We start from the raw sequence: 23,130 nt of genomic DNA, 5'->3' as shown, positions 1-23,130 counted from the left end.
ATTCTTCATTACTTTGCTTTCCTTGATGCAGGCTTTTAAACATATATTTCTTTCGTTGAAGCTGTAATTTAGCAATGGCATATTTCAGAAATCAGGATGCTACAGTCGCAAATTCAGGAATTATTTTTTGCTTTAACAGTAAACCAAGTGCTCATTTTATATTTGACTTTGAACAATCATTTCATACTAGCAATTTACAGGGAAGAAAGCTGCCCCCCTTTTTTTTTTGCCCTCTTAACTCTTTAGGCACACATCCCATTTTGCACATGAAGAGTTCTATTGATTTCCATGAATACATGACAAGCAAGGTTTGGGTGATATTTTTCCTATTCATCCATCCTCACCCTCTGAATGAAAATAAGCACAGCTCCATTTAAATACACAGGCAACTGCCATTTAATCAGCTCTTGCTTTTTGTGAGAAATTGATTTACAATGTCTTTGCTTGTTTCTCCAATAAGTTAGCATAGACACACACTTGCTCATTTTGCGGGGTGGTTTGTAAAGAGAAATGCTAAGGCTGGCGGGTGAGCAGGGATAACTTCCACTGTTTACAATGAAAACGGATGTGAATTACTCCAGAGCACAATAAACTACCTTGCAATTGAAGGGTAGCTATACTTGAGAGACTGTCTCACCTGTCTTTTATTCCATTTGCAACAGCTGATATATACAAAGATTATGCATATGTGTTAACTCAAACAATTTAAGGTCACTTTTCCTGACGTCTACAAATAAATCGGTAATTTAGCACAGGCAGAGGAGTTGTGCCCTGCTGCTCCCCAGAAATATGTCATTATAATATGTAACCTTCACCAAAAGAAATAAACCAAAAGCCTTTTTGGTTTACTCTGCAACAAGCATTTGTGGGGAGCATCAAAATATCAAAATGATTTTGTCACCAGAAAAAAGATAGGCATTAAAAGGCATGAAATTAACACAGAAGACCAAACTGAATGGGGTGTTGATTGGGTGAATACACCATTTCTTAACAATGAAGAGGTGGGAGATGATTTTTTTAGAAATAAGGAACAATAAAGAGAATGGAATGAAATAGCACTCTCAGTGGGGTGGGGGAACAAAACCAGGGCATGCTGATTAAAAGAGCGAGTTGAATCTTTTCTCCTTTCGCTGGTCCCTAGTTGCTATAGGGAAATAGACATTAACAGCAGATGATAACTAAACTTAAGGCTATTCTCAGCAACTGTGGATAATATCATTGTTTGCCTTGCAAAGTCTAGTTTAGCACATGCTTTTTCTATGAGGGCTCATAAGACTTCTGAAAAAATGTAGTCAAAGATAGGAAGGACAGAAAAGTACACCTTCATTTTATATTACCTGGTATGTATAAACATTGTCTGCTTACCATGCCCCACTAGGACCCAGTGGGCACAAAATAACCCACTCAAAAACACAGTTATAACTCAAATCTACACAAAACAGTGTTTTGTTTTGTTTTGTTTTGTTTTGTTTTGTTTTGTTTTACATTTTGGGTACCTAGGACGCCCTTGATTACATCTTGACACCAAAGGTATGCTCTTTCCATGTAACTGACGCATGTTCACTGGGAGTTTAGAAAAAAGATCAGGGCTCTGCTGGTTGATCCCACTTCCAGACTTCACACATTTGAATGAAGGTGGAAAAGTCTCCACATCAGGAGTTACAATCTGTTTTTAGGTTATGGACCTTACCTAGGCTTTGCATGGCCTACTCACTCCAAGAAAGTGGGTGGGGCCAGGGTGAAACCTAATTTGATTTAATTTAGTATTGTTAATAAAGCAGGAAGCTGAGCCCTTGTTGAATTTGGCTGAACTTGGAAAAATTAAGCAGTGTAGGACTGTTTATTACTTGGATGGGAGATGACCAGGAAATGTCTTTGCTGTAGACTAGACTTGGAAATTTAAAAAAAAAAATCCATGAAGGTATAATCATTTCCATATTGTTTCCAGGAAAACTACATGGACATGGGTTGAGCTCAACTTAAGGAATCTTTACTATAAGTATTTAATGATTTTCCTCTTCTGTCACCTTCAATAATACAGTTTGGTAGCAACTTTATGGCCTTGTGTGGTGCAGAGTGGTAGGCGGCAGCATTGCAACCAATACTCTCCCTACAACGTGAGTTCGATCCCAGTGGAAGCTGGATTCTCTCTCGGGTAGCCAGCTCAGGTTGACTCAGCCTTCCATCCTTCCGAGGTCCATAAAATGAGTACCCAGCTTGCTGGGGAAGGGGACAACTGGGGAAGGCAATGGCAAACCACCCCACTATAGTCTGCCAAGAAAACGTTGAGAAAGCAGCATCCCCCCAAAGGGTCAGACATGACTCAGTGCTTGCACAGGGGACCTTTCACCACAGCAACATTGTAGGGGATTCTGCGAACTATACATAAGAATATGATGAGCTACAATTTGTGCACCCCTACTCTTCATATACAGTACATCTAAGCACTTACTCTGTGTATATGATAAAGGATTTTGATGTTCTTATGCATGAGTTCAGTCCAGATATATGTAATTTTACAGGCCATTTTCAAGCATTGTCCATTGTTGAATTTAGGAAGGGGACAGTAGATGTATCAAAACTGGACCTGAAATTACCTTGATCTTACTCTCCTATACATTTAAGTGAATATATGGAGTTTATGAGAGCCAGTTTGGCATAGTGGTTAAGGCACAGGGCTAGAAACCGGGAGACCATGAGTTCTAGTCCCACCTTAGGCACGAAGCCAGCTGGGTGACCTTGGGCCAGTCACTCTCTCTCAGCCCTAGGAAGCAGGCAATGGCAAACCACTTCTGAAAAAATTGCCAAGAAAACTGCAGGGACTTGTCCAGGCAGTCTCCAAGAATCAGACTTGATTGAATGGATTTTTAAAAAATGGAGTTTATATGAGAACAAGTCTTAAGAACGTTAAATGTTCTTAGGAAGAAATGGACATTGGACAGGCTAATGGAATTTCTTCTTCTGGAAGAACTTCAAAAGCATAATTAATAATTGGAGAATTGTCCCATCACCCAGCTGGACACTTAGGAGCCAACTGCAACTGTTTTCCAAACTTCTGCTTTGCCTGCATCAAAATATGATATTAGCTATCAACCATCAGTAGAGATGGTTGGCTTGTTGGGGTCAGTATCAGATCTAGAAATTTTAGAAGGCGTCAAGGTCAGAAATTCTTCTTATCAAAAACACTGGTGATTTTTTTCCTCTCCATTGGCCACTTCTGCTCACCTCTTTTAATCTCACTTTAGTCATTCTAGAGGCCTAACTGCTCCCAGCTTCCCTGAACATGGCAACAAAATCATTGAATTTTTCTTGTGGATACCAATATCTTAGCAATTGCTTAAAAATAATCTGAAATTCAGATCTCATTGTGGAAACTGTTAAGTTAAGCAGAGACAATCTATGACTAGCTTCCTTAATGCTTTAATTTTACAGAGTAAAAAAAAATTAACATTATGTTCATTAGACATGTGCTGTTTTAGCATTTGAGGACTGTAAGTGCAAGAACTTTTTGTAAATAAGCACAAAAGGAAACTATTAAAAATAACTAGGACACAATCTGTTTTAACTGCCCCCAACAGAAACAAAAGTAAGGATCCATTACTGATCATAATTCCTAGTCTATTGACTATCATAGCAATAAGTGAACATAGTCTGAAAGGTCATCCTTGCTAAGGAACTCATTAAATAGCTAAGTTCTACCATTATAATATAGACTTCCATTTAAAACATACCTAATGAAATGCCATCACATATGCAGGACATAATCAGAAGAAAATTGAACTCTTCTAATTTCGTACTTGCGGGTCATTGTGGCCTCTATGTAACCTCTTCTGGTTTTTCATAAATATCTTTGAGTTAGGCATTTGTAGGACAATTTCAGTGTAGCTGCAGTTTAGACCCCAAGTATTAGAAAAATAGTTGCCCTTTGAAAGAAAGTGCTCCATAGGCTTAAATTAATCAACTCAAAAGTATTCACACTGAAGAAACACATTTCTTAAAAAGCAGGTTTAGTTTAGTCCATAAATTGAGAAATCAAAATTAGTGACTGAAGGAATTGCTCATTCTTTCCTCTGGAATAATAGGAGATACAGTAGATTAGAGATTAGATTAATTTTGATCAGTATAAAAATAATAGGAGGGATACATTAGCACAGCCTTTGTAGCTGTTGTCTTCCAGATGAGTTGAGTCAACAGTTTTCTTGTTGACTATGCTGGTTGAGAATGATGGGAGTTATAGTCCCAACACATCAGGGAGGTGCCAATTTTGAAAAGATTAAGTTTAATTGTTACATTATCCTGGTGCAGCATGAGCTAATATATCTTAAGGGTCCACTAATACTGGGCAGAGAAGTTAAAACCAATGCTTTTAGCCGGTGCAAATTGAAATAGATATAATTCTATTCAGTGTCCTTTTTTTTTTAATCTGTTCTATTGTATCCAATTCTTGGAGACTGCTGGACAAGTCCCTGCAGTTTTCTTGACAGGCTTTTTAGAAGTGGTTTGTCACTGCCTCCTTCCTAGGGCTGAGAGAAAGTAACTGGCCCAAGGTCACCCAGCTGGCTTTGTGCCTAAGGCATGACTAGAACTCACTGTCTCCTGGTTTCTAGCCTCATGCCCTAACCACTACATCAAACTGGCTCTCCTTAGTCCCTGATAATTACTGTTCAGATGATTGAATTAATGTAGATATATGAAGATGATTCATAACCTTCTCCAAAATCTGTTAACAATAACTAATTTTATTAAAGATTATAATTACAGTAGTAAAAACTAATACAAACTAAAAGAAACAAAGAAGAGTAGAAAGAAAGAGTAAAAAGTGAAAAGAAAAAGAAAAATCATAGAGAAAAAGAAAGAAAGAAAGAAAGAAAGAAAGAAAGAAAGAAAGAAACTTCTAACCTTCATCAAAAGTATAAACAATTTTAGTAACTTTTCACCTCCTCTTAATTTACAGCCAATGATTTCTTCATCCCATTTCCCATCTCTGATCTATAAACAAATCCATAAAGCATTGTCATTTCATTTCTGGGGTCAGCAAAAGTCCATTAAGAGTTGCCAGTAATAACAATATATCTATTTTAACTTTGATCAGATAAAACAACTTTATATTCCTTCTTACTTCTAACAATCTTAATATTTAGCCCATTCAAGTAATGTCATAGAACTTGATTTCTTTTCATTTCTTTTTTGTTCCTTCTCACAAGATTCATCCAAGCTTTAACAAACCTCTTCTGTAAATCCAATATAAAACAATTGACCAGGTCACTCTCTTGGTTTATTAGTTGTAATTCCCTTTTGATTTTTAAAGCATCAACCAATTTCTTTTGTATGACTAATAATGCATTGTTTTCATGTCATTCTTGTAGCCTGTCATTGGTAGATCCACTTTCAGTGTCAACTCTGTCTCTGTCTTGTCAGATAAACTTGTTCCTCTTCTGCATTTCTTCCAAAACATCTTCTGGATACAGTCAATCCATAGAAACAAACATTGTTATTGACATTGTTGATATTAACTTCTGATTCCACTTCTCAAAAGTGTATTTCTAATGTTATATGGAAGCATACAAAATGTTGTTATCGTTAATAGATAGAACATCAGTATTTCTAATGTTATAATATTTTGAGTCATTCTGTAGTTGTTAATCAGATTTATGTATTCTTCTCCTTTAATTAAAATCTTTAAAATGAGTCCACTTTCCCACAGGAAGGGCTCTTTATAATTAATTCCAAGATCTTATTTCAAATTTATCTGGACCCTTAATCTGTTTATAACTTTCTAAAATCAAAGTCTTAATTAGCTTTTTGCTGTTTATTTCAAATTTTTAAAGTTCTTAAGTTTGTAGTTAAAATTTTCTTTTGCTGAGCATTGAAGACAGACTCACCCAGTTTTTTCAGACTTGTTGATCAGAAGGTCTCTAATAGCTGCAAATAACAAGCAATTTCCAAATGTGATTAGAAAAGGAAGTATGCAAACTTAGTGTCCTTTTAAAGGTGCTGACCGTAGTTTGCGCAAGACTGCTGTCTTGCAGTCTCCTTTCAAGGAGCAACTGTCTAGAGCACTTGTGGGCAATCTCCTGTCCTCTTTTTGTCTGGAGAGGTTTGAAGAGCTGGTCTACTCACCAGTTCTTTGTTCTTCACTGCAGTGGTTGGCTCCACTTCTCATGGTGCCATCTTCAGCCCACCATTTCTTCCTCCAGAAGCCCAAAATCTATTAACAGTAACATTTCCTATGCTTCTTTATAATTTGTGTGATAATTATTACTTATTTTTCTATTTATTTAGAAGACTTATATAGCTGACCAACTCTCACAATTGTAACTCTGGGTGGTGAATATCAAATAAAAACTAACCAAATAATACTTACAGAAAAGAAACCATATAAAATCAAAAGAAACAAAGTCCATAAACAGCACATCAGACAATATATGGCCAGGGTCGACCAAACATACAGTATGTCTCAGAAGATCAGCTCACCTATCACCTTGGCCCAATGCCTGGGGGAAAAACCAGGTTTTTTAAGCTTTCCAGATAGTACAAACCTTTACAAATAAAGAAGTCACACAATTATTAATAGAAATTATAGTTTGAAACTATCTCTAAGAGGAAGCTTCGGGGCATCATTGCAAAAGAAAAAGAAAAATCAGAATCTTGTGAACATAGCTAACCACTGTGAAAGAAAAGATTAAAAAGAATTTCAGAGAAGCCAGGCTTCACATCCAACCCAGGAATGAACTTTAGAACATCTAATTTCCATCCAACATTAAAAAGATGGAATTCCATGAAAAGATAGTTGTCTATTTATGTCAAAATGATCATTAATACAGACAGATCTTTCCATTCATGTGTGTTAATATTCATTTCCATGTTGAGTCTATAGTTTGGTTCATTAATGTGTCCCTTTATTTTCTATCTATGAGCAGTACAGATCAAAGTCTTTATACCAAGTCTCCTAAGTATGTGACATACATCTGCTTCATGCATTTACCCCATGGTTAACTTAATCATAGTCTGCTCAAATCTTTTAGTTTTCTGGAGTTACATGAGAGATTGAATTATAAACTGACGAAGATCACACAACTTGCTAGGTGACATATAGCTGATTAGCTTGTGGTTCAAGTCAATATAAAGACAGACAATTCAGCTCCAGAAACTTGCCTTTAGGGTATTGTGAAAATTCAGACAGAGTTTCTTATAGGCTGTGAGCAGGCCACCTTTCCTCCACCAAATCACCAATTTTCCCTAACCAACACTGGAAAGACTTCCGGTGGGAATATGGAAGACTGAGCAGCTTTGCCCATGAGCTCTGCGGGCAGAACTGGCATTGTGGCAGTTTCTCCTGGCACAGGCTGGTTTCTCCTGTAGCCCAGAGCATTTTTCCAGATCAAGGAAAAAGCTTGGAATTGACCCATTTGTCCTCCAGATGGCAAGTTGCAGCCAGGAGATCGTGGACCGTGTGAACCATCAACCGGTAAGACTTTGCCAGAAGACTAGGATTTTGTCATTTCTAAGCCACATTGCAGCCCTTAAAGGAACAGTAAGTCCAGCCACCTAACCAACACTGGAAAGTTCTTAAACACCCAATTTATTGCTTTTTTTCAAGTTTGTGTACCCCAAGAGGGGCTTTTTATAGAAACAAAAAGCAGACTTGCTTGGTGCTTATTGTTATTTCTGGATTTAATTTTTAAATTTTTAAGTTTTGGCTTGTTTTCCCATTTCAAGTTTAAGGAGGACTGAGAATAAAGAATTGCCTTCCTGTTGTTATTTTTGTATTGAATTTGAAGGATTGAATATTTCCCTACACGTTGGATTTGTTGTTTTGAATCTTCAGTTTTCTGTTCACTTTCCCTGGGATTGCTTGTTAACACACTTTTCTCTGTGCCAGTTTCATTCCGAACATTTTCCTGTTTCAATTTCATTTGGAGCTTTGTATTAACTCATTAACTCCTATCTGCATGAGTCAAGTATCTAGCAGGCACCATAATTTACTGCCTGAAAATGGAGGATTTCAAGGAGGCTTTTTCAGAGTCATGTTATGAGCCTGAGCAGACCTTCAAAGAGATTTTTTTAGAGTGTGGTCAACCTATTCTGCAGACTATTCAGGACTCTGGGGAAGAAATTATCTCCAAGCTGTGTCATCTGGCTGAAGATGGTTTGGAGGAAGATGAAGATTTTGACAAGGAGGAAGATTTGTTTACTGACAGTAAGACTGAAGTAATGCCAGGCAAAGATTACATTTTGGTACTGAAGGGGTTAAAGTGACAGTCTGGGCTGCAGATTACATGGAGAGTTGCAGATTACATGTGGGATTGTTATGGCTTTCTGGGAGATTGTTATGAGAGAGAAGAGATTTTTGCTGGGAAGTCTTAGCTTTTAATGGTGGCAGTTGGGCTGTTTGATTTTTGCAAGAAAAATGCCTTGGGTGTAATAGGGAGATATGTAAATGTGTTGGCACACTTTGAGGTGGGGTAAAATTAAGATTGTGTAATTGGATTGATAATGAGGCTATTGTGATTTCATTTCTTTTTAATGATTTGGATTAAGATTTATTTGATTTTTAAGGTTTTTTGATTTGTAAGATTTATAAGGTATTCATAAGGTATAATAATAACTGCTTGGTTTTGTAGGTTTAATAGGATTAAGATTGCTGTAATATTATTAATTATAAAAGTAGACAATTTATATGTTTTTATAATTTGATTTTTATTATACTGGACAGAAATATATAGAATAGTGGTGGGAAGGAAATAATTAAATTAATATTGTTTTATGGGGGAGGGAAGTTGATTTAGAAATTTATATAAATATATATATTCTTCATATAAGGGGAAGGAGCAATTGCATTAGTGATTTATATGTGTGTTAATGGAAGGATTTATAGAAATAATGTGATCTTGGTTTCATGTAGAGTAAGGGATTGATTATGGAAATTGCTGTATATTCTTCCTGTTGAAAGTCAGAAGTCACCTTTCTATGTAATTTTCAAAAATTCTTTTTTCTTGTGTTTCTCACTTTTTTAGTTTTTCTTTTTTTCTTTTTGTAGTTTTTTGCTTTTTTGTAGTTTTTATCTTTGCTTTAAATTCAATAAAATTCTTTTTTTTAAAAACCCCAACTTTGGAGAATAGTAGTAGCAGTGATTTTAGTTCCTGACACAGGATTCTTCACTCTTAAGAACTTAAAATTATGCAACCCAACTTGCCAGCAGGAAACTATTCTCCTAGGGTTGGTTTGAACCCATAGGCAAGCAAAGGATTTTTTTTTCAAGTGCCAAGGTGAACACCACTTCAATGAAACCAGAAGGCCTATCTGCTTTAACTAGATCTGAGGACTGTTACAGGTCGCATATAGATTTGAAGCCTCAGACCCATTTAGTCCCAATGCTGAGCTATGTGCAAAGAGAAATAAGCCAATTTCCATTGAGACCTTCTTGTCACCTTGGTTTTCTTCAACAAATTTGCAACTTACAGATTTACTCCCACCTCAGGTTCTTCCTTCTCTGTTGGCATCTTCTCTCATTCACATGATCCTTTGAGTCTTTTCAATCAAAATTAGCTTTCTCCCTCAACACAGATGTACCCACTTATATACATATATATTTGTTAGTATAAAGGCCATAAGGAAAAGTTCTGACATCTGAAGATCTAATAGTTTCAGAATATTTAATAGTTTTATCCTTCAAGGTAGACATAATCTCTATCAACTTTGCAAATTACATATAATTGGGCTGGATAACTATTAGCCTAGAAAAAAAAATATGTCATTGGGAATCAGGCAATGTATACATTGAAATAAACAAGTAAATAAATTTTGAGCAATAGATTGAAAATAATATAATGAAATAATACAATGAAACCAATGCACAATTCTTCTTATAGTAAAATTAAATCAAAGTACAGATGCACCACTTGGTTTTTAAAGTTAATATTATTTATTTTATTCATTTTTAAAAGTCTGAAAATGGTTTACAAAAGTTGAAATAAATAATACAGGAGAAAAATAATATAAAACAGAATTAAAGTAGATAAAAACAGAATTAAAAACTAAAAAAAAATAATCCATTAAAATAGAAATATCAGGGGATTTAATGGCTGGGAAAGACCAACCAAAACAGGTAGATTTCTAAAGGACACTTAAAGCATTTTAATTTTATTATTTATTGATTACATTTATAACCCTCCAAATCAGCCACAGACTCCTGGCAGATTTCAGTGATAAACCATCATACATAACAAAATAACATAAAAATCAAAATGTGTATTAAATAAACAGTTCTGACAGATTCATCAATCCCTAGAATAATCTGTACAGATATAATGGCATCAATAAATAAAAATCCAAAGCGAAAATAGTCGTGCTTAAAATGATTGCCTTCCATCTTTCACAAGTGTGGAATGCCACTACAGAAGGAACAAGTCCAATTTCTTGTGGAAGGCTACCCCACAGGACCAAGGCTATAACAAAGAAACAATGCCCTGTCAGCATTGAAAAAAGAAGCATAGAGCATAGGTGCCACTGTGCAGAATACCTGTCTCTGCATCTTTGCTATCTGTCTCATATCAGAAATATCCAATTTCTGATGGTTATTCTTATCTGGGAATACGGATGAGGATTTTTCACCTCCTTCAGGGCATAAGGAGTGGAAAAGAGAAAAAACATTCCTACTGTTTCATCTGGAAGAAGAATTCAAATAAATATCAGGCTCATAATATGAAATTGTTCCTTTGCTGAATTTTCCAGTTCCGAAGGGGTTTTTTTTGTTTTGCTTATCCTTGTGGACAGGTGTTTCTGCTATGGTTCACTTCAAGAGTCATATTCTGGTTACTAGGTAACTCTCCTGATGTTTAATTTCATCAAATGGATATGCTCGAGAGGATTTCTAGGCCAGTTCTCTCAAGCTTTGGTACATTACTTCTAACCTTCTGTTCCTTTGTTCATTTGCTCAATCAGAAACTTTTGTTTGCCTATCAATAAATTGTATTTCCTCAGCATCAGCTCTAGAGGATTCTTCACAAGAAGCCAGCCTGTGCCCTATCTTTCAGGGGAGTTTTTGCATGACACATCATACTAAGACACTTGATGAAATAACAAAATCTAAAGATACAAAAAAAAAAACTCTCTGTAAGTGGATGTTGGCTCTTTGGAAGTTTAAAGCTTTTCAGAATATACAATTTGGCCTGTGGGAAGGATGATTGTGTTTTAAAGGAGAGAGAAGGTGAGAAGGACAAAGCAGCCTCTGTAACAGAAGAGGGATATATGGCAGGAGAAGACAGTTGGTCCACTATAAGGGAAGTGACAGAGCTAAGGCAGACCAGAATGGAACTAGTATTTGTTTTAATTTAAAAATTAAAAATAAATTCCATTTATACAGCATAAAATTTGCTTTTTTGGGGGGGGGACCACATTACATTGCTCACTGTCAGCACAGGTTTCCAAAATTCTTCTCATAAGACTATTTCTAAATCAAGTATCTGTCATTCTATATCTGGCATATGATTTATTTTCTTATATGAAGAAATATGCATTTGTTTCTCCTAAATGCCATTGTACTATTTTCAACCTAAGTCACGAGAGAGAGAGAGAGAGAGAGAGAGAGAGAGAGAGAGAGACTTCTTGGGTATTAGCTACCCAACCCAATCAAATGTCATTTCCAAATTAGATAAACATTCCCTCCATCTTGAGAGATGAGACTGTTAAATATTCTGAAACTATTAGATGTGCAAGCATTTTCAGATGTCAGAATTTTTCCCTATGGCCTTTATAGGAACAATTATATATGTGTATATGTGTGTGCTTCTGGGTAGAGAGCAAAGAAGAATGAATTATGTTTAAAGCATTAAATGTTGCTTTAATGTGATTATGCACTTTCAAAATCTGAATGACTCCATGCAAAGTACTTCATTTCTATCATCACAACCTGTTGTCAGTACCAGCTAATCCAAAGATAAAACTCATGATATTCATCAATAGTAGATGTCATTGTTTGGAATATTTAAACCTCATTGAAATATCATAAAGGGGCAATATATGTTACAATGCCTTCTTCATCTGATCTGAGAAGCTGAAGAAGTGGGAGCTGAAATATTGTGCTCTAGATTTTCTTTTTTGTTAATTGGTGTAATTACATAATAGATTTTAATGAATTACAGAGTTATAAGGAGCCACTGAGAACACTGAGTCTGACCCCATCTTTGTATTCTATCTTCTTTGTATTGTTGAAGGACCCTGTGTTTTTATTTGTTCTATTGGATATGCTTTCTATTGTATTTTTTTCTATGTAAACTGCAAAGAATTGTTTTGATTGTGATGGTATAGAAATTTATTTAATAAATAAATTATTCTTATGACAAGGGAAACAGCTGAAAACTGTTCTTCTAGTTGTCTCATCTGTATTTTATTCTGCCCTTGCTATTAAAATCATTAAAGCATTTATAACAGTTTTATGTTACTGTCTAGGATCATAACAATAGTTTTTCTTAAGTCCCATTGGCATTTTTTTTAATCTTATGCTGTGTTTTCTCTTCTCTTTTTTTTTATGTTACTCCTGCACTAAATAGCAGAGAGGTGAAGTTCTTACAGTATTTGCAAAGGGACCTCCTTATTTCAGTGTGAGAAAAGTGGACACTTTAAGTGCTAATAAGGGATACCTAATTATTAATACTGCAATAGAAAAGAGTGTCTGATTCTAACATATGAGCATAAAGGTCTTGAAATGGTAAGTCACAATATAGTTGTGAGCAGTCCTGAGCTCAATCAATTCAGTAGATAATTTGCAGAATATTTCTTGACTCTCCTTTGCTACTGGAAAATTATCTGACCTTCATTTTCACTCTAGATGGCTTGTAGCATGTATCCATATCCTTTCTATTTGCATTAGCAATGCCAATATATTTCTCCACTTAAGATTGGATTTTTTTAAAAATATCATAAATACTTAGCATCCCTATAGCCCAACTGCCAAACTGCAGTCCAGTTTAGCTTCTCCTCAACTGAAAAGCACTCAAAGTTTATTACAGCTGAAATTTCACTGAATCAAAGGACATCTGCTGTAAAATTTGAACTTCCTTCTAAAAAGCACATTGACTACACACACGCACAGACCACACACACACAGGGCAAAGAGAGTGAGCTAGAGATAGAGTTGGAGATGATAACAGTATATACGCTATAAAATTTGTTTCTAACCAACAGCAAGAAGTCTGTTAACATGACAACCTGGCCAATATTTAGAGAAATGCTCATAGGAAAGATATCTATCTCCCTGTACTAGAGTAAAGGAGATCCAAATTCAATGTGCTCTGAAATCCTTCAAGACATTCTGGAAATATTTAAAAGGAGGATGCTCAGCAACTGAGCTCTTTGTAGGCAGAGTCCCTGGCATACCCAGGTAGGCTAGAAAAAAATCTTGCCTGAAGACTTGGAAAGCCATCCCCAATCACTGTTGATAGTAAGTGGCTTGGTGGATCAAAAGTATGACTCTCTTCATTTGTTTGAATATAATTTTTATTAAGAATTTTGATTCCAGTAGTAAAAACTAATACAAACTGAACTTAGAGAAAGAGAAGAGGATGGAAAGGAAGAATAACCAGTGCAGGAAAAAAGAAAAAGAAGGAAGAAGAAGAAAGGAAAGAATATAATAAAGAAAAAGAAAGGAAATATATAAAGAAGGGACTTCCAACCTTCATCACAACAAGTGTAAACAAGTCTGACTCTCTTCATGAGAGTTTTCTGAGTTCCTAAGTTCTTCCTAAATTAATAATGTATCCTGTAGGCGTAGTCTTATTCCTCACTTCCCAGGCTTCCAATATCACAGGAGATGATAGGAAGGTAAAATTGCTGAGAAAGAGCTTTCTGTGCGACACAGTAGCTCACCTTACTGGCTAGAAGGCTTAGGAATGAAGGGCCCATATGGCTTCTGTGCACTGGAGACACAGCAAGGAAGACCATGTGTCATGCGCTGCCTACCTCTGAATAATGCTCAGACACTGGTTCTGTGGAACAGGCTCTGATTTATTCACGGTGTAGGTACAGTATAGGAAAAAAGCTGAGAGTGACAGGAGCGCGCCGGTGCGGGGTTTAAATACCCCGCGCCGGTCAGCGCCCCCTCACTCGCGGTTACGTCACCCCCCTTTGTCCAACACGTTGTCCTGCCGGTAGGTGAGGGGTTGCGAGGCCCCGCTGGCGTTCCGGGATCGCCCATCATCGGTTTCTCTATTCTTCCGGTGATTGCTGTCAGCTGGGCGATCTCCGTTGCGTTAGCGCTAACAGCTTGGGTGTGCCTCGCGATCCGTTTAGCCATTGTTTCTTGTCCTTCAGTCTTTGTGAGTTGATGGCTACTTATCTTGAGCCCCTTCCCCTGTTTCCTTGCTATTGTCATGTGTGCCATTGCGCTGATGTCTTCAGCTCAACGGCACTCATGACACCATGGAGGAGGAGAAGATGAAAGCCCACAACAAAAAATTCCCTGTTTTCTGCAAGGGTTCCAGCACAAATATAGGATGTTATGTTTCTTCTCTTGGTGCAACTTTTATAAGCACAATAATGCAGTCACTTCAAGTTTGTCTGCATGCTGAAAGTAAAGTGTAAAAACCCTTCTAGACAGGTTAGTCATTCTATAGATCACTGAGACAGACATATTCCACCCAAACGTTTTGGATTGGAACTGCTAACTTCAGTTATCCTTGCAATTCTGTTGACTAGTGATACATTAACTTTTGAAGCTAGGTCACATTGTCACAAAAAGCCATTCAAACAATGAATTAAGTTTCAATCCTAGACCGTTTCCTGTACACTACATTGATTCTGCAGCATATTCTTGCTGTGAACACAAAATAAAATATAATGTGAGCATCTGCACCAAACATTAACAGGCTCAGCAAGAACAGAAATGGCAAATTCAGTAGTACATTGAACACCAGTTTCACATGCTAATCTCTATAAAACCAGCATATGGAGTCATTAGATGAAAAGAACTCAGGTGAGACTTCATCTGTCAACTGGATTCAGACAGGACGTTTCCTCAACATCAGCCCGCAAAATGTGCTTATAGGTATAATTGCACATTAGCAATGCAACTCATCTCACCATTATCACATCATCATCAACACATCTCACCATCAGGGGAAGACTGGAGTGCCTACGATCAAGGTGTGACTGCCTTGTGTCTCTTCCTTCAAAGCCAACCAGGCTGTTCTTCAAAGCAAGGTCATATTGAAATAAAAGACTGTCTCCTCCCCAAACAATAACAGTGCTTTATATAGTTGCCAGCCTAATAATATAATATACCACCAAAAAGGAAACAGTACAAGTTATTCTGAAAAATTGGCCTTTGCTTGGGCCAACTGTTGTAGAAACATTGCTATACTTTGAAAACTTAGGTTTTTCAGCAATGCTGAAATGTATTCTGTTTTATAGATGCTTTCTGACAATGTCAGAAATTTTGGTGTTAAGTGTTCAATGAACAGTAGCTTTATTGCTCCGTTGCTGGGAGATTTTTTTGGTACATTGCCCAGACTCTTGTAGAAGCAATCAGGAAACAATGCAATAAAATTTTAAAAAGTAACGTTCTTCCTTCTTTTGTTTTTTTTAATGTACACATCTATTTCCTTTTGAGCAACAACCCGTTAGAAATTTAGTTGGATCAAGAAATTAAAAATTATAAAAGCTTGGAGAAAATCAGGTGCTTTGGTGCTATGTTTCTTTGTTAATACGGGATGTACCACCATTGTAAACCATCAGCCCAGCTCAAATAAAAGCTATACGTCATGTAGCTATCTGCATAACTATGGCTGGGTGGGGAAATATACATGTAATTTCTTGAAGCAATTTCTCAAATAGTTGCTAATAGCCCAGAGTCTTAGGAATTTTCAGCCAGCTACAGCCTGATAGTCAACACTCATTTGTCCCTTACTGGAGCTATGGCAGCTCCGTTTTAACTTCCTCCCAATATCTCTGGTCCTGCTATAACATCTGTCTGCACGCACTACCAGCAGAGCCATGTAGCTAGTCAGGGTTTTTTTGTGCCATTGTATCCTCCAGATAACCTTGGAATGCAGCAGTACCTAGCCAAATTTGTCTCATCTTAGAAGCTAAGCAGAGTCAGACCTGATTACTGGTTGGATAGGGGACTATCCAGACATTTCAAGGCAAATTGCTAGACTGGGAAATTGGAAAAAAAAAAACAGAAGAAGACAATAGCAAATCACAACTGCTAAGAAAATTGCATGGACACAATAATCAGGAATTTTGAAGATCTCTTTGCCTTTTATCCTCCTGATTCTTCTTTGGAAAGCAGAAGGATTCTATTAAAGCTGCTGCTCTTCTAGAATACTTCTTCCCGATTTAACATTCGCAGAGCCATAGAAACAAAGATGAAATCCTATCACTCGAGGGAAGCTAGAAAAATTATCTGTTCTTACTTCCTATTAACTCAGCAGCTCTTATTAGCTCCAATAGCTCCATTCAGCAATACCCTGCATGTATCTATTATAATATACGCATACAGCCATTTGGAAAAATGGAAGATGCAATCAGTGTATTTCAAAGAATTGATGTTAAAAAATGCAATAATTTCAGGAAATGTATTTATGAGGAAGGAAGGAAGGAAGGAAGGAAGGAAGGAAGGAAGGGAGGGAGGGAGGGAGGGAGGGAGGGAGGGAGGGAGGGAGGGAGGGAGGGAGGGAGGGAGGGAGGTCATTTGATCCACATCATTGCCAACTTAGAGAAAAAATTTACCCTAGCCTAATTTCCAAAAAGAAGAGTTAGCTAAGCTTCATGCTTTTTTTTTCCCCATTTGTCACTACTACTCAGTTGTTCTATTCACTTTGTTCTTTCTCATCACCATTTGTTACCATCAAAGACATCACACCCAGCTAGGAGAAGAAACTAGAAATCCCTTCTGGATAAATATGCTAAATCACATTACATCTTATATATCTCACTGATTCAAAGACTGGGGCCATCACCTCAGTCTGAATAGCCAAGGGACCCAGAGAGATCACAAGGATAAGTAAATGTGATAAGCAATCCAGGCCTTTACATCCCTCCTGCACTGCATTTGGATACAGTGTTCAGATGAAAGGAAATGAATAAAATTTAAAATTGAATACAAGTAAAAATGGGCATCATTCTCTCTGTTTCTAGCCCAAACTTTGGTATCATAATTCCTGAATAACAAGGCTTTTTGGAACCCAATTTCTAGATTTGTAGTTAGAGAGACAATCTGGACTATTTTCCAAGGCTTTCAAGAGGGACTGCTACAATGACCAAAAAAAGCCTATGTTTAAAATAGTATCAGGCCATTATTTCAGTGGTACTTTTGTGACTGTGTTAATCAGCTGGATTCCAGAAACAATATACATGGCCTCCTTTTCTTGCAAGAAAGTAATCTCCATGTCACTTTTAAAAAATCATAGGTTGACAGTTATGTGTACTTTCCAACCGTAGACCATGATAGCTAATGCAATAATTTTTGCAGGAAGCATAAAGCTTCCATTTAAGCTCAAAAAGGATAGCTTTTAAGTAGCGTTAGGTCAGAAACATGCTCACCTCATTTTTGTAAGAACATGAAAAATCACACTTTTTCCTCAAATGAGACTAAGAGAATTTGAGTTTAAAAGACCTAAAAGCAGGACAAAGACCTAACAAGTTTGTTTAGACAAGTAGAAAGCTTAACCCTCAAAAATCTCAGTTGAATCTGTATTCAAGTAAATGCTAAATTAGGATTTCGGCCTTTTGTATTATTTTGTTTTGTAAAGGCTTCTCCCCTTGTACAGATGCATGGCAGCCAGAGACAAAACCAACAGCTGAATCTGAATTTGGTTGACTCAGAAGAATGAGGCTTTTGCTCATTTGCACCATGACAGAGATTATCACTACCACCACAACAAATTGTTATTGAATACTGCTCAGATTTTTTTTTCCCATAAGCTGTTGCATCATGACACCCCTTTTCAGGGTTCTGTCTCATGCATGGTTGAAGGTGAAGATCTCTGTAATCTATATGGGACTAAGAAAATATATGGGAAAAAAACATGATGAATTGTGCATAAAAAGTTCTGAAACCAAATCTGAGAAACTCTCCAGTTTACTCCAGGAAGTAGCCAGATCCATCTATAGAACAGCAAAAAAACAGAACATGAACTTCCTACATTCCAAGCCTGAACAGATTTAATTTACTCCTGTCAATCTCAAACGCCCACAACCTACAATTTATCTACAATCAATCTCAATTTAGAACATTCCTTCTAATGTGGCAATTGGGCTAGGAGAAATCTTGCTGCATTCCTGTGCTTTAGAGCCTTGCCAAAGCATTTAAATCACCAATGTAGGTAGAAACCTGAAGGAGCTTCCTAATATCCTAATTTAAAGGCTATAAAGAGTTCCCTCTTTCTCACTTTATAAACTACCTTGGATCATTTACAGATCCAAAACTGATCATGGAAGGTGATAGAATCAATTTGGGGGTGTACATGATTCTATATTGGCTATTTGAGACATTGGGGGGAAAGCCTCCTTTCTTAAAGCAAGTTTGACTCTTTTTGAAATGCCCCACCCTTCTTTTAATTTCCATCTTTAAAAAAAAAAAAAGCCCTATCAATACCACATTTTTGAAGTCTAATTTAACTCCAGCCCACAGTAATATGGGTCAGATGTTGCCAGCTCTAGATCTGCTGGGTTAACCAGTTCATAAAAAGTAAGTGCTGATGTGTTCATTTCTCTCTGAGTTTCACCACCAGATTACTTTGCACTTCCTGGTTTCATCCATTTTATTATAAGGATAGGTGTTGTTTTTTTTTCCCTTTCCCTAGATGAGGCTAAATGATCTCTTGAAAGCGAAAATTAACAACAAGCAGCATCTACGTATATAAAGGCAGTCTGTTTTTTTTAATTGTATCCTCATAGCACAAAATGTCATGACAATGTTATCTGCAGTGGAAAAATAAATCACTGGGAAAGCTTTTAAACAAGCTGCACAGCTGGTAGGTAAAGGTTACACATTTTCATAGTTACAAAAAACTGCCCAAACTTGTATAGGGATAATACATAAAATAGAGTGAAAAATGTGGAATCTGGGGACATAAAAGGCAGTAGGCAAAATGTCCTATTACTCTTAATCTGAAAAGTATTGTAACGGAATCAGGAATAGACCTGTACCAAGAGTTCCCACTTCGAGATGTATCACTAGACAATTAAGCGAGCGGATAATAAATTAACCTAGTTGGGAAACTGAAGCACTGCAGTAAGGTGACTATTTGTAGCATTTTGAATGATAGATGAATATATTGTACTTCTAGATCATATTCTTGTGACTTCCAGAAGAGATATCAGGAGCCATAGGATATCCAGCCAGCCAGCCAGCCACCTTGTATGGCCAGCACAAGCTGAAGAAATGATTCTGGGTAGCTTGCAAACAAATTAAAAAACAATCGTAAAAACAGTGCACATCAAGAGAACACATTAGCAGCCAAGGACACAAGTCAATATACAGCTTCTCTTAGAGACAGATTCATATCACATTCTGACCCTATGTCTATGGGAACAGCCAGAATTTTAGAACCTTATGAAAGACCGATAAGGTTGGTGCCATCCAAATCTTGGGGGGAAAGCTGTTCCACAAGGGTGGGCACCAAAACAGTCAATGCATACGTCCCATCAGATGGCATTCCTTGAAAAAAAGGACCAGAGTATGCCAGATCTGTTTGATCTGGTGGGATGAGCAGAACTACTGTAATTTTTCAACTCTCCTCTTTCTACAGATAAAGAGAGTCCTGTGCCCCAGAGGCACTATCTACATCAGGGGCATATTGTGATTGGATCAGGAGAGGCTTTAGATCCATGTTTAAATTCCCCTGATACATAGTAAAAATGTGCCAGCCCTGGAACTAATATGAATAATTTACCTCCCTTAGGGAAGAAAACCATTAAAAAAGAAAAGGAGAAATGCAAGAAAAGAAACAGATGTATTGATGTATTCAACCCAGTTGGCCTAAGTTCATTTCTCATCTTCCCACTAGTGACCCATGGGATCTTTAGAGTCATCCAACCATTTCATTGTTGTGATGAAATAATATTATTATGTTTCTTCAAAAATAGATGGGTGCCATTATAAGTGATTAGCAGAGAAGTAGCTAAGCTTGCAGAGCTTTAGATTTATTTATTGCTGAAGTCTCTTTTTCAATGATGAAGTCACACACACTTACACACAGGTTAGGCTAACTTAGGCTACCTGAGAGCCATTTCATTGCTTTTTTCCTCTGGTTTTAAAGTCTTTGTACCTGCGGGTTAAACTGCTGAGCTGCTGAGCTTGCTGATCGGAAGGTCGGCGGTTCGAATCCGCATGACGGGGTGAGCTCCCGTTGCTAGTCCCAGCTCCTGCCAACCTAGCAGTTCGAAAACATGCAAATGTGAGTAGATTAATAGGTACCACTTCGGTGGGCAGGTAACGGCATTCCGTTTAGTTATGCCGGCCACATGACCACAGAAGTGTCTATGGACAAACATCGGCTCTTCGGCTTTGAAACGGAGATGAGCACCGCCCCCTAGAGTCGGACACAACTGGACTTAATGTCAAGGGAAACCTTTACCTCTACTACCTTATCCCACTTACATAAACAGTCTCTTACAGCTAATCTAGTAGCACATTACAACATTAGATTCTATCTATGAACTTTTGAATACTGTTCATTTCCTTAACAAACAACTTGACCTCAGTCTCAAATAAGCAAAGCTATCTGTCATTCAAAAATAGCAGAGCTTAAAGAGTGGTGCTTGAATAATGGAAAATTACCAGTTAAAATGACTTTATTTCATTCAAATACATATGCACTTAAAGGAAAATCTAACAATATTTGTGAAATTTACTTTCAGGAAAGTGTGCTTAGGATGATAACCTAAGTTTGTCTTAAGCACAAAAAAAGTATATGAAAACAAAACAAAACAAAAGATATGATCTCCAATATATTTTTTTATTACTCTTTTGCCTCAGAATTTATATACAATTTTGCAGCACATCCCAAACTTACTTGATCCTATTCTATTATATTTGAGTTTGTGCAGATCCTGGCTATAATGTAAGCTTGCCACCCCATCTATCTTCTGGGTTGATAGCCATCATTACTGTTTGGGTAAAGCATGACACATTCATGTAATACAATTTTGTATTGCTTTTTAGCCGCTTTGACCCTTGCTGTTTTGTAGACAGTATTGTACTGGTTCTGCAGCCAGCTACATTTATCCCTTACTTTGAACACAGACCATTTGCTTTTGAATTGGTATCTCTGGGAATATGAATCATTGTCTGATTGATTCTATCATTAGCACTTAAACAAGATCAATAAAGTATTAGCAGGGCAACTGACTCAGAGTATTGAGTTATAACAAAAGCCATAAAAAAGATTTCTGAACATGCAGAAAGACTCCTAGTTTCTTTTGCTTTCTTGCTTTCTTGCTTTCTTGCTTGCTTGCTTGCTTGCTTTCTTCCTTTCTTCCTTCCTTCCTTCCTTTTCTTTTCTTTTCTTTTTTGGTTTTCTCCTCTGAAGAGACAAACTGTTGCTCAGCTTAAACATCACTTTTCTCTTACTTTACACAGAGGAGCTCTACAGAGGTACAAACAAATGAGAAAATAAGATTTAAAAAAAACAACACTGTTAACCTAAGAAACAAGATCTTCAAATTCAATCCAAGGCTACTGGAAGATGGGAAACTGTACATTTCTGTTTTATTGCTGTATTTAAGCTACTTCTGGCATAAGCACTTGCATTATATTTCATTTTGCTTAATTAGATAGGACATCATATAAACAGTGTTAAGAAGAGATTAGAACATCATGCTGGGAGCCAAAACTGGAAACATAGGGAGCTGATGGAAATAATTTGGGGGCATGCTCATGGTGGTGCTATTTTTTACAAGGTTTATATGGTTTAAATATCTATGCCAGTTGTTTTGTTTGTTTCATAATGCTGAGAACTTTTAAGTGCATTGTTTTAATTCTTACATTATTTTGGAACCAAGGAAGAATTACAGAATGTAAGGGAAGATTTCAGCTTACATTAGGATACAGTACATTACAGCCAGTTAAATACAGTGTTTCTCACACTTATAAGTGTTTTCCAATACATAATTAATAATATTAAATGTATTTGAAAGTTGAAAAACTAGATCCATTGTCTTTTAGGATTTTAAGGATATATATTTGTACAATGATATCTTTTTAATTATAAAATATTTGCAGATTTCAATAATAGTGAAACAAAGACTACCTTCAAACTGCAGCAGGAAACTGCACAGGGAGGTCAACATTGCGATGGGAGGAAAAGGAATAAAGGCTGGCATTACCCAGTTTTGACCTCAGGAAGAGGCTGTTGTCCCATTCTAGCAGTAGGGCAGCCATACAGTGTGGGTAAGTTCAAAGAAAGCCTACAGCTGCACCTTTTCCAGCTGTAAGGCCCACTATGATACCAAAAAATAAGGCACCAGAAAAAATGAGGTAGGTTGAATAGTTGAAGGCAAGAAGAATGTGCAAATATTAAATGCAAGGTTCACTCGAAGGTCCACACAAAATTGCTCTCTTATTCCCCACCTACAACTGCCCCTGCTAGCATGAGAATTGGTTGCAAGATAGAACATGACCTCCTTTTACTCAGGACGTAAGCCTTCCCTGTTCTCATCAGTGTAACCCAGATTTTAGTGGGGCAGTGGTAGAAATCACAACAGCAGCTAAGATGATATCTGTGAAAATGACAAAAGGCAGAGATGACTTCTTACACTGTTTACAGGGTGGAGGTTTTGATTGCACTGTCGCAGCACCATTTTGTCTTTTATTTTTTATACACCCCCACCACCCCCACAAATGTGCCTGACTGTTAAATCTTCCTTGATCACTTATGCGGTGTTAAACAATATACAATGTGTTTCTTTTTCCCCACAAATATTTGTATGCCTGTCATAATGGTTGGTTGGTTGGTTGGTTGGTTGGTTGGTTGGTTGGTTGGTTGGTAGGTAGGTAGGTAGGTAGGTAGATTCCTTCCTTCCTTTGCAGACACTGTATTGGAACAAGCCTGCTCTTGCTAATGTTTGGATCCTTGTAAAGAAGCTTCCCTTTCATTATCCCGCTGCTATTCAATTTTCCTGCTTTCT

This window comes from Candoia aspera, chromosome 5, assembly GCF_035149785.1.
Source record: "Candoia aspera isolate rCanAsp1 chromosome 5, rCanAsp1.hap2, whole genome shotgun sequence".
NCBI lineage: Eukaryota > Metazoa > Chordata > Lepidosauria > Squamata > Boidae > Candoia > Candoia aspera.
This window is presented reverse-complemented; position numbering follows the sequence as displayed.